We start from the raw sequence: 17,879 nt of genomic DNA, 5'->3' as shown, positions 1-17,879 counted from the left end.
ATTATTTTGTGATTTGTACATTTTCATAATGTGCTTGTTCTATTTTTTGGCCAAAATAAAACAAAGAAAACAACCTGGAGTTGTCTTTATTTTTAAGTTATCCTGCCATGATTTTACCTTTACCTCCATGCGGCCCCTGAGCTAAAATGAGTTTGACAACCCTGACTTAGTGTTTTTTCAGGGTTTTTTTTTCACTACAATGGGGCAGAACTAGAGATGTCCGATGATATCGAAATGCCGATATTATCGGCCGATAAATGCTTTAAAATGTAATATTGGAAATTATCGGTATTGGTGTCAAAAAGTAAAATGTATGACTTTTTAAAACGCCGCTGTGTACACGGACGTAGGGAGAAGTTCAGAGCGCCAATAAACCATAAAGGCACTGCCTTTGCGTGCCGGCCCAGTTACATAATATATACAGCTTTTCAAACACACAAGTGAATTCCACGCATACTTGGTCAACAGCCATACAGGTCACACTGGGGGTGGCCGTATAAACAACTTTAACACTGTTACAAATATGCGCCACACTGTGAACCTACACCAAACAAGAATGACAAACACATTTCGGGAGAACATCCGCACCGTAACAACATAAACACAACAGAACAAATACCCAGAATCCCTTGCAGCACCAAGTCTTCCGGGACGCTACAATATACACCCCCCGCTACCCCCTACCCCCAAAACCCCGCCCACCTCAACCTCCTCATACTCTCTCAGGGAGAGCATGCCCCAAATTCCAAGCTGCTGTTTTGAGGCATGTTAAAAAAAAGAAATGCACTTTGTGACTTCAATAATAAATATGGCAGTGCCATGTTGGCATTTTTTTTCCATAACTTGAGTTGATTTATTTTGGAAAACCTTGTTACATTGTTTAATGCAGTGTTTTTCAACCACAGATGATCTAATTTCACCTATTTGGGTTAAAAATATTTTTTGCAAACCAGTAATTATAGTCTGCAAATGATGTGTTGTTGTTGAGTGTCGGTGCTGTCTAGAGCTCGGCAGAGTAACCGTGTAATACTCTTCCATATCAGGAGGTGGCAGCCGGGAGCTAATTGCGTTGTAGATGTCGGAAACAGCGGGAGGCAGTGTGCAGGTAAAAAGGTGTCTAATGCTTAAACCAAAAATTAAAAAAAGGAGAGTGCCCCTAAGAAAAGGAATTGAAGCTTAGGGAAGGCTATGCAGGATGAAACTAAAACTGAACTGGCTACAAAGTAAACAAAAACAGAATGCTGGACGACAGCAAAGACTTACTGTGGAGCAAAGATGACGTTCACAATGTACATCCGAACATGACATGACAATCAACAATGTCCCCACAAAGGAGGATAAAAACAACTGAAATATTCTTGATTGCTAAAACAAAGTAGATGTGGGAAATATCACTCAAAGGAAGACATGAAACTGCGACAGGAAAATACCAACAAAAGAGAAAAAGCCACCAAAACAGGAGCGCAAGACAAGAACTAAAACACTACACACAGGAAAACAGCAAAAAAGTCCAAATACGTCACGGGGTGATGTGACAGGTGGTGACAGTACACCTACTTTGAGACAAGAGCTATAGTCATGCATGCTTGGTTATGATTTAAAGTCATATCCAATAATTGCAATAACGACTTTTTACTGTCAACTGAGTTTCGTTTTTTAATGATTTAAATCCGCATTTTTTCAACGCAGAAAATGTGCCTTTGCTCAAAAAAGGTTGAAAAACAGTGGTTTAATGCATCCAGCGGGGCATCACAACAAAATTAGGCATAATAATGTGTTAACTGTATATATCGGTATCGGTAATTAAGAGTTGGACAATGTCGGAATATCGGCAAAAAAGCCATTATCGGACATTTCTAGACAGAACCGTCCTTGCCTGTGTATGCTGACCTCGTGTTGGAGGATACATAGTTGGGACTTTGGTACCAGCATGGAGACGAGATCTGACCAAGCAAAGTCTATGAGCATGAGTTGACGAAGAGTGAGGGGCGAAACGTCTTCGAAGACCAACCGAACAGTCCAGTTGCGATCGATTGAACGCCCTGAGAATACAAAGACCCCATGAAGGAGAACGTTCCGTAGACATCCGGCTTCTGACTGGGAATGTGCACACACACTTCAGCTTTCCCAACAATGGCTGAGTGAAAGGATCAAGAGGGAGGGAGGCGGGGGACTCAGTGTGTCGGATGACCTGATTGGAGCACAAACAGCAGCCCAGGAAGTGCTGAAGTAAGAGCTGAGAGAGAGAGAGTCAGGGAAAGAGGGAGTGGGAGTTGTGAAAGTGCACGGTTCTGCCGGAGCTGAAAAATATATATTTTTTCCGTCAAGTTCCTGTCACCGCTTTTTGGTCGACCTGCTTTTTAATCCCAGGAAGCCGAGGTAAGAGGCTGCCTCTCTGCTACATTAGTGCTTCAACTTTTTCATCTTTGGGCTGAAAGTTGTGCAGACTCCAGTTTTATTGGGGGCTGTCACTTGAAACAGCATCCTCTTTGGAGTTCTGTGTGCGTGCGACTGGAGCGTCGCTTCCACCCGCCTCTCAAAGCTTGTTTTGCAGAGCGGCTGTTTGGCTCTGAGCTGAGCTGCAGCCAACCATTTAGTGAGCACTAGTCTAATGTGTGTGTGGCGGTGTCTAATTAAGCTATAGGGGGTTGGGGGGGGGGGGGGGGGGGGGGTCCTCTTAAAGCTTTGTGTACCTTTCCTTCCTTCCTGCGTTCATCTTCTTATTTGACGCATAGTCATCACCCGGCCTGCCCTAAAGCGGGGTCAGGCCGGTTCGTTCAGGTGATCAAACGGATGACAAACAGTTATTCTGCAATCTCCAAGACGTGAATCCGTAAAGGGGAACTGCACTTTTTGGCATTTTGCCTATATTTTACTATCCTTATGAGAGACAAGAACACAGATGTCTTTTTTTTTTTTTTTTTTTTTTACAATTTTAAAGATGATAAAAGAAAAACGTTTGAAAGATGCGGATAATGGGAGTTACTGTTGTAGTCTTCAAAGTTCTCTAAAACAACTTCATAACCCTCCATCAACGTTTTATACACACACTGCAAATTTATATATATAATGTAGTAATAGACACCTTCATAACAATATGTATTATGTTCAATATACACACTGCAAGTTTATATATATAATGTAGTAATAGACACCTTCATAACAATATGTATTATGTTCAATATACGCACTGCAAGTATATATATAATGTAGTAACAGACACGTTCATAACAATATGTAATATGTACAATATACACACTGCAAGTATATATATATATAATGTAGTAACATACACGTTCATAACAATATGTAATATGTTCAATAAACACACTGCAAGTATATATATAATGTAGCAACAGACACCTTCATAACAATATGTATTATGTTCAATATACACACTGCAAGTATATATATAATGTGGTAACAGACACATTCATAACAATATGTAATTTTTTATATACATACTGCAAGTATATACATAATGTAACAGACACCTTCATAACAATATGTAATATGTACAATATACACACTGCAAGTGTGTGTGTATATATATATATATATATATATATATATATATATATATATATATATATATATATATATATATATATATATATAATATAGTAACATACACCTTATTAACAATATGTAATATGTACAATATACACACTGCAAGTATATATATAATGTAGTAACAGACACCTTTATAACAATATGTAATATGTTTTATATGCACACTACAAGTATATGTATAATGTAGTAACAGACACCTTCATAAAAATATGCAATGTTTTATATACACACTGCAAGTATATATATAATGTAGTAACAGACACCTTCATAACAATATGTATTATGTTCAATATACACACTGCAAGTATATATATAATGTAGTAACAGACACCTTCATAATAATATGTAATACGTTTTATATACACACTGCAAATATATATATAATGTAGTAATAGACACCTTCATAACAATATGTATTATGTACAATATACACACTGCAAGTATATATATAATGTAGTAAGAGACACCTTCATAACAATATGCATTATGTTCAATATACACACTGCAAGTATATATATAATGTAGTAACAGACACCTTCATAATAATATGTAATACGTTTTATATACACACTGCAAATATATATATAATGTAGTAATAGACACCTTCATAACAATATGTATTATGTACAATATACACACTGCAAGTATATATATAATGTAGTAAGAGACACCTTCATAACAATATGCATTATGTTCAATATACACACTGCAAGTATATATATAATGTAGCAACAGACACCTTCATAACAATATGTAATTTTTTATATACACACTGCAAGTATATACATAATGTAGTAACAGACACCTTAACAATATGTAATATGTACAATATACACACTGCATGTATATATATAATGTAGCAACAGACACCTTCATAACAATATGTAATATGTACAATATACACACTACAAGTATATAAATAATGTAGTAACATACACCTTCATAACAATATGTAATATGTTTTATATACACACTGCAAGTATATATATAATGTAGTAACAGACACCTTCATAACAATATGTAATATCATAATATGTACAACATTTACCGTATTTTGGTCATTTTAATCATTTCCGGGACTGATTATTCCGCGCATTGATTTCTGTTTCCATAGCAGCGCACGTCTGACTACTGGCAACATGTGTGTTCCTGCTTCCGGAAACAACTCCCATTGTGCTTCACTATTGTCTGTGGACTAGCGTGACATCCCCGAATCGAAAGTGTTTGTCAAATATTGAAAGTATTGTCAAATACTGTCCATCTTCAAAAGATCCTATCACACTGGGAAATCCAATAAGGTCTACCGTCAAGTTCACATAACCGGTAAGTACTTTACCAATCGTACCGCAGCTCATCCTTCATCAACTCTGGTTGTCGCAGCCAAGTTTCCTGTACACTTTGACCAGTGCTGATGTAGCAAGATGTCTGCGAGGAGACCAGGGGAAGCTGTTATTAAGTGGAAGGTGCCGGCTGCCAGTTGAGTTCAGCCAAGCCATTTGTCTTAAGTGCTAGCATATGAGCTTCTGGCTTATTCCAGACAAAGGCAAAGGACATATTCCTGTCACGATCAGGTTCTGTCTGGACCCTTCTGTAACTCTGACTTTGGGGTGGTGATTAAGCCCGGGCTTGTGGTATGTCGCCCAGGTAAAGGTGTGCATGTTAGGGGTCATTGAATTAGTCCAACCAGGTGTTTCTCCATTGAGCTCTCATCCCTCCATAGGGCATCACTGTAGCGTTTGTATCAAATTTTCATTGAAATGAAAATGGCAAGACTCCATGACGCTCCCATGAAGGCATTTGTTCAAGTATTGTGCGTTTTCTGGGTGGTCTTCATGTAAACGTATCCTAATACGTGTCATACCAGTTGCAATTTGATGCCCTATTTAATCATTATGTCCATCTACTCTGTTCTTTTCCCCTTTGTATTTGTATTTGAGAATATGTATGTACAGAACCCAAATCCAGTGAAGTTGACACGTTGTGTAATTTCGTAAATAAAAACAGAATACAATGATTTGCAAATCCTTTTCAACTTATATTCAATTGAATACACTGCAAAGACAAGATATTTAATGTTCGAACTGAGAAACTCTATTTTTTGGGCCAAAAAATCATTAACTGCATTGCAAAAATTTGAAATGTGGACTCGTCAGACCACAGAACACCTTTCTACTTTGCATCAGTCCATCTTCGATGAGTTCGGGCCCAGCAAAGCCGGCGGCGTTTCTGGGTGTTGTTGATAAATGGCTTTGGCTTTGCATAGTAGAGTTTTAACTTGCACTTACAGATGTAACGACAAACTGTAGTTACTGACAATGTTTTTCTGAAGTGTTCCTGAGCCCATGTGGTGATATCCTTTACACCCTGATGTTGCTTTTTGATGTAGTACCGCCTGAGGGATCCAAGGTCACGGGCATTCAGTGATTTTTCCAGATTCTCTGAACCGTTTGATGATATTACACACCTTAGATCAGTGGTTCTTAACCTGGGTTCGATCGAACCCTAGGGGTTCGGCGGAGGTCAAGACACACCCGACTCATCGTGTAAATAAAAACTTCTCCCTATCGGCGTATTACGGATACGGCAACAGCAGAAGTCAGACTGATTTGCAGGTGTGTAATTTGTTGTGAGTTTATGCACTGTGTTGGTTTTGTTCTTTGAACAAGGTGATGTTCATGCACGCTTCATTTTGTGCACCAGTAATAAAACATTGTAACACTTTAGTATGGGGAACATATTCACCATTAATTAGTTGCTTATTAACATGCAAATTAGTAACATATTGGCTCTTAACTAGTCCTTATTAAGTACTTATTAATGCCTTATTCGGCATGGCCTTATTATAACCCTAACCCTCTAACCCTGAACCTAACCCTCTAACCCTAACCAAATAACTCTAAATTAAGTCTTTGTGTTACCAAAAACATATAACTTTGTCTTGAATTTGAAAAAATACAACATTTTATTATTCACTAAAGAAGGGTTCGGTGAATGCGCATATGAAACTGGTTGGGTTCGGTACCTCCAACAAGTTTAAGAACCACTACCTTAGATGGTGAAATCCCTAAATTCCTTGCAATAGCTGGTTGAGAAATGTTGTTCTTAAACTGTTGGACAATTTGCTCACGCTTTTGTTGACAAAGTGGTGACCCTCGCCCCATCCTTGTTTGTGAATGACTGAGCATTTCATGGAAGCTGCTTTTATACCCAATCATGGCACCCACCTGTTCCCAATTTACCTGTTCACCTGTGGGATGTCCCAAATAAGTGTTTGATGAGCATTCCTCAACTTTATCAATCAATCAATCAATCAATGTTTATTTATATAGCCCTAAATCACAAGTGTCTCAAAGGGCTGCACAAGCCACAACGACATCCTCGGTACAAAGCCCACATAAGGGCAAGGAAAAACTCACCCCAGTGGGACGTCGATGTGAATGACTATGAGAAACCTTGGAGAGGACCGCATATGTGGGTAAACCCCCGCCCTCTAGGGGAGACCGAAAGCAATGGATGTCGAGTGGGTCTGACATAATATTGTGAGAGTCCAGTCCATAGTGGATCCAACATAATAGTAAGAGTCCAGTCCATAGTGGGGCCAGCAGGACACCATCCCGAGCGGAGACGGGTCAGCAGCGCAGAGATGTTCCCAGCCGATGCACAGGCGAGCGGTCCACCCCGGGTCCCGACTCTGGACAGCCAGCACTTCATCCATGGCCACTGGACCTGTGACCCCCCCCCCCCCTCCACAAGGAATAGGGGAGCAGAGGAGAAAAGAAAAGAAACGGCAGATCAACTGGTCTAACAGGGGGGCTAGAGTATACAAATGAGTTTTAAGATGGGACTTAAATGCTTCTACTGAGGTATTTATTGCCACCTTTCCCAACTTTTTTGTCACGTGTTGCTGGCATCAAATTCTAAAGTTAATGATTATTTGCAACAAAAAAAATGTCTATCAGTTTGAACATCAAATATGTTGTCTTTGTAGCATATTCAACTGAATATGGATTGAAAATGATTTGCAAATCATTGTATTCCGTTTACATTTACATCTAACACAATTTCCCAACTCATATGGAAACAGGGTTTGTATATAAATATACACACACAGTTACTTAACATTAGAGATGTCCGATAAATGCGTTAAAATGTAATATCGGAAATTATCGGTATCGGGTTTTTTTTATTATCGGTATAGTTTTTATTTTATTATTTTTTTTAATTAAATCAACATAAAAAACACAAGATACACTTACAATTAGTGCACCAACCCAACAAACCTCCCTCCCCCATTCACACTCATTCACACAAAAGGGTTATTTCTTTCTGTTATTAATATTCTGGTTCCTACATTATATATCAATATATATCAATACAGACTGCAAGGGATACAGTCCGTAAGCACACATGATTGTGCTGGTCCACTAATAGTACTAACCTTTAACAGTTAATTTTACTCATTTTAATTCATTACTAGTTTCTATGTAACTGTTTTTATATTGTTTTACTTTCTTTTTTATTCAAGAAATTTTTTTTTTTTTTTTTAAAGTACCTTATCTTCACCATACCTGGTTGTCCAAATTAAGCATAATAATGTGTTAATTCCACGACTGTATATATCGGTTGGTATCGGTAATTAAAGAGTTGGACAATATCGGAATATCGGATATCGGCAAAAAGCCATTATCGGACATCCTTACTTAACATGCTTTCGGCCCCTGGCCAAATTTTTTTAGCTCAATGTGGCCGCCCTAGTCAAAAAGTTTGTGCACCCCTGCTGTAGACTCTTATTAATCTACTTGTTAATTTCCTGTTAATAAAACATTACTGGAGGGACTGATAATCGGCCTGAACTCTTCCTGGATATTCTTCAAAATTAAAATAAGTTTTCCACTTTCAAAAAAAGAAAAAATCACAATTGTGGTTTAAAAAAAAAAAAAGCAGGCAATGTTTTTTATTATGATTTGGTGTTTAGTATTGAGACATGGAAAAAAAAAGTCTACCTTCAAAGTTTAAAAAGCCACAATGTCATCCTCATTCCTCAACTTCTTCTCCATGTTTATGGTCCTGGGCCACGTACTCGAGGGCCCCACCTATTTTAATGAGGTCACGTTTCTGTCCGTCTTGCTCATTATTTGGCTCTGGCGGGAGGGCGGGCCGAGGCAAATGTTCCACTGGCTCGGGACGCCGCACTGACGCTCGCCGGTGCCGTTAAACCCCCCCCCAAGCCCATTTCTTGCAGCGTAAACACGCATCTCCTTTCCAGAACCTTCTTCAAGTCACAGGAACCACGACAAGGCTGTCTATCAACAATACTCTCATGATCATAAACCTTGTAGAACTTCCTTTACTTCCAAAGCCTTTAAAGAGTCCCCCGGTTGGAAATTAAAGTGGTCTTAAAAGTGGATAATCCTCATAAAAATCTGTGAGAGCAATTAAACAACCTGCTGCCTCTCCCTTGCTTTTACTGCCTTCTACGGACCGCTTGCTGGTGAGTTATTGTCATGACGGGATTGCATAATTACTTCTCTGGCTGACAACTCGATTATAATAACGGAGATGTTCTTTTTGTAAATTCCGTGACACGCGGGATGTTTTTGTTCGCTGGGAGGAAACCTGCTTTGTGTCTGTTTGGGAAGTCACTCCTGCTTGGACTGATAAGTAGAAGGGGCCATGTAAATACCGCAGTGCATGCTGGGAGAGAAATCGAATAATATAAAACATTATATATAAACTTGCAGTGTGTATATTGTACATATTACATATTGTTATGAAGGTGTCTGTTACTACTTTATACAAACCCCGTTTCCATATGAGTTGGGAAATTGTGTTAGATGTAAATATAAACGGAATAGAATCATTTTCAACCCATATTCAGTTGATTATGCTACAAAGACAACATATTTGATGTTCAAACTTTTTTTTGCAAATAATCATTAACTTTAGAATTTGATGCCAGCAACACGTGACAAAGAAGTTGGGAAAGGTGGCAATAAATACTGATAAAGTTGAGGAATGCTCATCAAACACTTATTTGGAACATCCCACAGGTGAACAGGCAAATTGGGAACAGGTGGGTGCCATGATTGGGTAGTAGATTCCATGAAATGCTCAGTCATTCACAAAGAAGGATGGGGCGAGGGTCACCACTTTGTCAACAAATGCGTGAGCAAATTGTTGAACAGTTTAAGAAAAACCTTTCTCAAGCAGCTATTGCAAGGAATTTAGGGATTTCACCATCTCTGGTCCGTAATATCATCAAAGGGTTCAGAGAATCCGGAGAAATCACTGCACGTAAGCAGCTAAGCCCGTGACCTTCGATCCCTCAGGCTGTACTGCATCAACAAGCGACATCAGTGTGTAAAGGATATCACCACATGGGCTCAGGAACACTTCAGAAACCCACTGTCAGTAACTACAGTTGGTCGCTACATCTGTAAGTGCAAGTTAAAACTCTCCTATGCAAGGCGAAAACCGTTTATCAACAACACCCAGAAACACAGTCTGCTTCGCTGGGCCTGAGCTCATCTAAGATGGACTGATACAAAGTGGAAAAGTGTTCTGTGGTCTGACGAGTCCACATTTCAAATTGTTTTTGGACCAAAGAGGAAAAGAACCATCCGGATTGTTATAGGCGCAAAGTTGAAAAGCCAGCATCTGTGATGGTATGGGGGTGTATTAGTGCCCAAGGAATGGGTAGCTTACACATCTGTGAAGGCACCATTAATGCTGAAAGGTACATACAGGTTTTGGAGCAACATATGTTGCCATCCAAGCAACGTTACCATGGACGCCCCTGCTTATTTCAGCAAGACAATGCCAAGCCACGTGTTACATCAACGTGGCTTCATAGTAAAAGAGTGCGGGTACTAGACTGGCCTGCCTGTAGTCCAGACCTGTCTCCCATTGAAAATGTGTGGCGCATTTTGAAGCCTAAAATACCACAACGGAGACCCCCGGACTGTTGAACAACTTAAGCTGTACATCAAGCAAGAATGGGAAAGAATTCCACTTGAGAAGCTTAAAAAATGTGTTTCCTCAGTTCCCAAACGTTTACTGAGTGTTGTTAAAAGGAAAGGCCATGTAACACAGTGGTGAACATGCCCTTTCCCAACTACTTTGGCACGTGTTGCAGCCATGAAATTCTAAGTTAATTATTATTTGCAAAAAAAAAATAAAGTTTATGAGTTTGAACATCAAATATCTTGTCTTTGTAATTGAATATGGGTTGAAAATGATTTGCAAATCATTATATTCCGTTTATATTTACATCTAACACAATTTCCCAACTCATATGGAAACGGGGTTTGTAAAAGGACCTCTTTAAATATCAATGATTGTTTGGTGACGCAGATCACCAAATCCTCAAAATCGAATCCATCCTGTTTCTGACATGTCCTGAAAGTTTCATAAAAATCCGCCCGCAACTTTTCGAGTTATGTTGCTGACCAACAAACAGGCAAAACGAACAAAAGTGTTGAAAATTGATGTTGATGGTTGGAAGGTGTTTTTTTTTGTGTGTGTGTGTGTGTGTGTGGCGTGAAAGTTGCTGAGCGGACACATTTTCCAAGTCCACGACTTTGCCATTCCGACTTCACCTCAGAGTTCTCGTGTTACCGCCATCAATAAAATAACATTTCCCTCGTGTCAAAATATTTAATGATATTTCTGCAGGGTAAAAGTCATGACAGGTTCTTGTTTGATTCTGTCTTTGGAGACAATTATAACGAGCATCATTAGAGGTATTAAAGATCATTAAAGGGCAGTTGTGGTGTTCACCAGCTCGCACAAAGACTTTTCCATTCCCCGAGATCCAAATACCCTAAACTTAAACGAGGCTGCACAGAACATTCCATGAAGCGCTGAACATTTCCATTCTTTTTTTTATAATGGCAGGAAGAAGGAGGACAGACACACACACACACACATACTGGTTATCATTTGGAATGGGGACCAAGTTTTTGATCATCACTTGTGGAGACCACCCTTTCTACAGGTTGTGGAGGCATAAAAAAATGGTGTAAAATGTCCACTGCCCAGTTAGCTCATACACGTCTTTAAATCTCTGGATTGATGAAGTAATGTGCTGATCATTCTTACTGGGGACCCTGGGGAAAAACACTTCATATGGTTCATGGGGACCAAATTTAAATACCGTATTTTTCGGAGTATAAGTCGCACCGGCCGAAAATGCATAATAAAGAAGGAAAACAACACGTATAAGTTGTACTGGAGTGTAAATCACATTTTTTGGGGAAATTTATTTGATAAAATCCATTAGCAAGAATAGACATTTGAAAGGCAATTTAAAATAAATAAAGAATAGTGAACAACAGGCTGAATAAGTGTACGTTATATGAGGCATAAATAACCAACTGGTATGTTAACGTAACATATTATGGTAAGAGTCATTCAAATAACTATAACATATAGAACATGCTATACGTTTACCAAACAATCTGTCACTCCTAATCGCTAAATCCCATGAAATCTTATACGTCTAGTCCAGGGGTCGGCAACCCGCGGCTCCGGAGCCGCATGCGGCTCTTTGACCACTCTGATGCGGCTCAGCTGCATTCTTGCCAACCCTCCCGATTTTTCCGGGAGACTTCCGGATTTCACTGCCTCTCCCAGGGCAAACATTCTCCGATTTTCACCTGGACAACAAAATTGAGGGCGTGCCGTGATGGCACTGCATTTTGCGTCCTCTACAACCTGTCGTCGTGTCCGCTTTTTCACCTAAGAAACCGCGTGCCGGCCCAGTCACATTTTGTCTGCTCACACACTAAGTGACAGCAAGGCATACTTGTTCAACAGCCATACAGATCACACTGACGGTGGCCGTATAAACAACTATAGCACTCTTACTAATATGTGCCACACTGTGAACCCACACCAAACAAGAATGACAATCACATTTCGGGAGAACATCCACACCGTAACACAACATAAACACAACAGAACAAATACCCAGAATCCCATGCATCCCTAACTCTTCCGGGCTACATTACACACCCTGCTACCACCAAACCCCGCCCACCTCAATCTACGCACGGGGGGCTGGGGGGGTGTTGTTGATGTGTGGGGGGGCAGGGTTGGGGTGGCGGGCTTTGGTGGTAGCGGGGGTGTATAAAGTAGCCCGGAAGAGTTAAGGATGCATGGGATTCTGGGTATTTGTTCTGTTGTGTTACGGTGCGGATGTTCTCCCGAAATGTGTTTGTCATTCTTGTTTGGTGTGGGTTCACAGTGTGGCGCATATTAGTAAGAGTGTTAAAGTTGTTTATATCGCCACCCTCAGTGTGATCTGTATGGCTGTTAACCAAGTATGCTTGGCATTCACTTATGTGTGTCTGCAGAAGCCTCATATAACACGTAACTGGGCTGGCAAGCTGTTTGTTCAAGCCGTAGAGGGCGCTAAAGGTAGTGACATCACGGCACGCCCTTATTATTGTTGTTTGGGTGAAAATCAGCATACATTCGAGAAAATAGTTTCCCTGAAATTCGGGAGTCTACCGGAAAAATCGGGAGGGTTGGCAAGTGTGACGCTGTCAAGTGCCCTTAATATAAAACTCGCGGGCCGCACTAACATTACATTTCCATATTAAGGTGCGGGCCGCGTGTCTGAGACCCCTGGTTTATACATAGCACAAAGCAAAAAAAAAACTTTGTATGCAGTGTTATTTCATTTCAAATTTCAAAAGAGTTTTGTGGCTCCCATTGTTTTCTTTAATTTGTGGAAACGGGTCAAAATGGCTCTTTGACTGGTAAATGTTGCCGACCCCTGGTCTAGTCTCTTACGTGAATGAGCCAAATAATATTATTTGATATTTTACGCTAATGTGTTAATCATTTCACACATTAGTCGCACCCGGCCAAACTATAAAAAAACTGTGACTTATAGTCCAAAAAATATGGTAATTTTGCATAATTCACACAAATTTGTACGTGACTACTGAGGAACCATTTAAAAAAATAAAAAATAAATTAAAAAATTAAAAAATTAAAATAAACTTCAAATTAAATATGACATGATCCTAAAGCTAAATAATGTTATTTGATATTTTACGCTAATGTGTTAATAATAATAAATAATAATAAAGAAGAAAAAAAACATTTATAAGTTGCACTGGAGTATAAGTATATGAATGATAACACAAAAACATTTCTTTTACTCATGCTTAATGGTTGTGTGGAGCTATTTATTGGCCAACAACTGTGTTTACTCTTTTTACTCAGTGGCCTAGTGGTTAGAGTGTCCGCCCTGAGATCGGTAGGTTGTGAGTTCAAACCCCGGCCGAGTCATACCAAAGACTATAAAAATGGGACCCATTACCTCCCTGCTTGACACTCAGCATCAAGGGTTGGAATTGGGGGTTAAATCACCAAAAATGATTCCCGGGCGCAGCCACCGCTGCTGCCCACTGCTCACCTCGCCTCCCAGGGGGTGATCAAGGGTGATGGGTCAAATGCAGAGAATAATTTCGCCACACCTAGTGTGTGTGTGACAATCATTGGTACTTTAACTTTTAACTTTAACTTTAACTTTAAATCAAAATGACAAAAGAAAGTACCCAAATGACCCTGATCAAAAGTTTACATACACCCCAGTGTCTTTGATCTGATAACATGCACAAAAGTTGACACAAACAGGTTTGAATGGCTAATCAAGGTTCCAATCCTCACCTGTGACCTGTTTGTTTGTAATTACCGTATTTTTCGGACTATAAGTCGCTCCGGAGTATAAGTCACACCGGCCGAAAATGCATAACAAAGAAGGAAAAAAACATATATAAGTCGCACTGGAGTATAAGTCGCATTTTTGGGGGAAATTTATTTGATAAAAGCCAACACCAAGAATAGACATTTGAAAGGCAATTTAAAATAAATAAAGAATAGTGAACAACAGGCTGAATAAGTGTACGTTATATGAGGCATAAATAACCAACTGGTATGTTAACGTAACATATTATGGTAAGAGTCATTCAAATAACTATAACATATAGAACATGCTATACGTTTACCAAACAATCTGTCACTCCTAATCGCTAAATCCCATGAAATCTTATACGTCTAGTCTCTTACGTGAATGAGCTAAATAATATTATTTGATATTTTACGCTAATGTGTTAATAATTTCACACATAAGTCGCTCCTGAGTATAAGTCGCACCCCTGGCCAAACTATGAAAAAAACTGCGACTTATAGTCCGAAAAATACGGTAATTTTGTATAATTCACACAAATTTGTACGTGACTACTGAGGACCATTTAAAAAATTAAAAAATTAAAAAGTTCAAATTAAATATGACATGATCCTAAAGCTAAATAATATTATTTGATATTTTACAGTAATGTGTTAATAATTTCACACATAAGTCGCTCCTGAGTATAAGTCGCACCCAAACTATGAAAAAAACTGCGACTTATAGTCCGAAAAATACGGTAATTTTGCATAATTCACACAAATTTGTACGTGACTACTGAGGACCATTTATATAAAAAAAATTTTTTTAATTAATTAATCAAATTAAATATGACATGATCCTAAAGCAAAATAATATTATTTGATATTTTACGGTAATGTGTTAATAATTTCACACATAAGTCGCTCCTGAGTATAAGTTGCACCCCCGGCCAAACTATGAAAAAAACTGTGATTTATAGTCCGAAAAATACGGTAATTTTGCATAATTCACACAAATTTGTACGTGACTACTGAGGCCATTTATTAAAAAAAATAAAAATAAAAAAAAAAGTTCAAACTAAATATGACATGATCCTAAAGCTAAATAATATTATTTGATATTTTACGGTAATGTGTTAATAATTTCACACATAAGTCACTCCTGAGTATAAGTCGCACCCCCGGCCAAACTATGAAAAAAACTGCGACTTATAGTCCGAAAAATATGGTAATTTTGCATAATTCACACAAATTTGTACGTGACTTCTGAGGACCATTTATTTAAAAAAAAAAGAAAAAAAAAAGTTCAAATTAAATATGACACGATCCTAAAGCTAAATAATATTATTTGATATTTTACGGTAATGTGTTAATAATTTCACACATAAGTCGCTCCTGAGTATAAGTCGCACCCCAGGCCTAGCTATGAAAAAAACTGTGACTTATAGTCTGAAAAATACGGTAATTTTGCATAATTCACACAAATTTGTACCTGACTACTGAGGACCATTTAAAAAAAAAAAAAAAAAAAAAAAAAAAAAAAAAAAAGTTCAAATTAAATATGACATGATCCTCAGAATACAGCACTACAGCTGTCCTCTTAAAGGAAGTTTCACCACTTAAATGTACCAACTACAGCCTTATGAGGAGGCTGCTGTGCAAATGTCTCACACTCAAACTAACCAGTAAACATGTTCTATGCGCCAAAGCTTAAAAATCACTTAGGCATCTTCAGAATGGATCTGACTATCATTTAAAAAGGTTTCCCTTTAGGGGACCTGTTTTTTTGTCCCCATACCGTCAGAGGTCCCCTAAAGGTGACTGTGTAAACAGAGCGGTGTCCCCATTAAGTAAGCATTGCCAGAACACACACACACACACACACACACACACACACACACACACACCATGTCGCGTGTGTACTTTATCACCTTATCGACTTGTCAGGTTGCCTTTTTTCCACACTGTATCCACCTTGGCAGGAGCACAATAATGTCTCGTTCCATTTCAACACTCTGAGGTCTGAGACTGCTGGAGCCAGTGGGCAACCAAACACATGCTTAAACCATTTTGTGGCGGGGAAGGGAAATGGACAAATTTCCGAGGAGCCGTTGCTTAGCGTATGCAGCTGATATTGTATGATATAATGATAATAATAGTACAAAAACCCCAAAACCAGTGAAGTTGGCACGTTGTGTAAATGGTAAATAAAAAGAGAATACAATGATTTGCAAATCCTTTTCAATTGAATAGACTGCAAAGACAAGATATTTAACGTTCGAACTGGAAAACTTTGTGATTTTTTTGCAAATATTAGCTCATTTGGAATTTGATGCCTGCAACATGTTTCAAAAAAGCTGGCACAAGTGGCAAAAAAGACTGAGAAAGTTGAGGAATGCCCATCAAACACTTATTTGGAACATCCCACAGGTGAACAGGCTAATTGGGAACAGGTGGGTGCCATGATTGGGTATAAAAGTAGATTCCATGAAATGCTCAGTCATTCACAAACAAGGATGGGGCGAGGGTCACCACTTTAAATTGTCGAACGGTTTAAGAACAACATTTCTCAACAAGCTATTGCAAGGATTTTAGGGATTTCACCATCTATGGTCCGTAATATCATCAAAAGGTTTGGAGAATCTGGAGAAATCACTGCACGTAACATTGAATGCCCGTGACCTTGGATCCCTCAGGCGGTACTGCATCAAAAAGCGATATCAGTGTGTAAATGATATCACCACATGGGCTCAGGAACACTTCAGAAAACCACTGTCCATAACTACAGTTTGTCGCTACATCTGTACGTGCAAGTTAAAACTCTACTATGCAAAGCAAAAGCCATTTATCAACAACACCCAGAAATGCCGCCGGCTTTGCTGGGCCCGAGCTCATCTAATGATGCAAAGTGGAAAAGTGTTCTGTGGTCTAAAGAGTGCACATTTCAAATTGTTTTTGCAAACTGTGGACGTCGTGTCCTCCGGAACCAAAAGGAAAAGAACCATCCGGATTGTTATCGGCGCAAAGTTCAAAAGCCAGCATCTGTGTTGGTATGGGGGTGTATTAGTGCCCAAGACATCTGTGAAGGCGCCATTAATGCTGAAAGGTACATACAGGTTTTGGAGCAACATATGTTGACATCCAAGCAACATTATCATGGACGCCCCTGCTTATTTCAGCAAGACAATGCCAAACCATGTGTTATGCGTGGCTTCATAGTCTCCCATTGAGAATGTGTGATGCAATATGAAGCGTAAAATACGACAACGGAGACCCCTTAAGAGACCATCAAGCAAGAATGGGAAATAATTCCACCTGAAAAAAACTTCAAAAATTGGTGTCCTCAGTTCCCAAACGTTTACTGAGTGTTGTTAAAAGGAAAGGCCATGTAACACAGTGGTAAAAATGCCCTTGTGTCAACTTTTTTGCAATGTGTTGCTGCCATTAAATTCTCAGTTTCGAACATTAAATGTCTTGTCTTTGCAGTCTATTCAATTTAATATAGGTTGAAAAGGGTTTGCAAATCATTGTATTCTGTTTTTATTTCACTGGTTTTAGATTTTGTATATTATAATGTGAGCAATATGTAGTATTTATTACTATTTTTTGTTTTTGTTTTTCAT

General features: G+C 38.8%; 1 protein-coding gene across 9 annotated transcripts in view; it reads left to right on the top strand.

Moving 5' to 3' along the window:
• Nucleotides 1–17,879, top strand: part of LOC133609842 (sickle tail protein) — a 264,761-nt gene that overhangs the window by 59,747 nt on the left and 187,135 nt on the right. Inside the window, exon 1 of one of the 9 annotated variants that reach the window (XM_061965845.1) lies at nucleotides 2,263–2,379. The exons of the other annotated variants lie outside the window; for them this stretch is intronic. The gene's annotated coding sequence lies outside the window, so the exon portion shown is untranslated. Of the gene's footprint in view, nucleotides 1–2,262; nucleotides 2,380–17,879 lie in introns of those variants that run through there. 9 annotated transcript variants of the gene reach the window in all.

This window comes from Nerophis lumbriciformis, linkage group LG07 (assembly GCF_033978685.3).
Source record: "Nerophis lumbriciformis linkage group LG07, RoL_Nlum_v2.1, whole genome shotgun sequence".
NCBI lineage: Eukaryota > Metazoa > Chordata > Actinopteri > Syngnathiformes > Syngnathidae > Nerophis > Nerophis lumbriciformis.
Note: the sequence above shows the minus strand (reverse complement) of the source record. Positions and strands in the feature narration are given on the sequence as shown.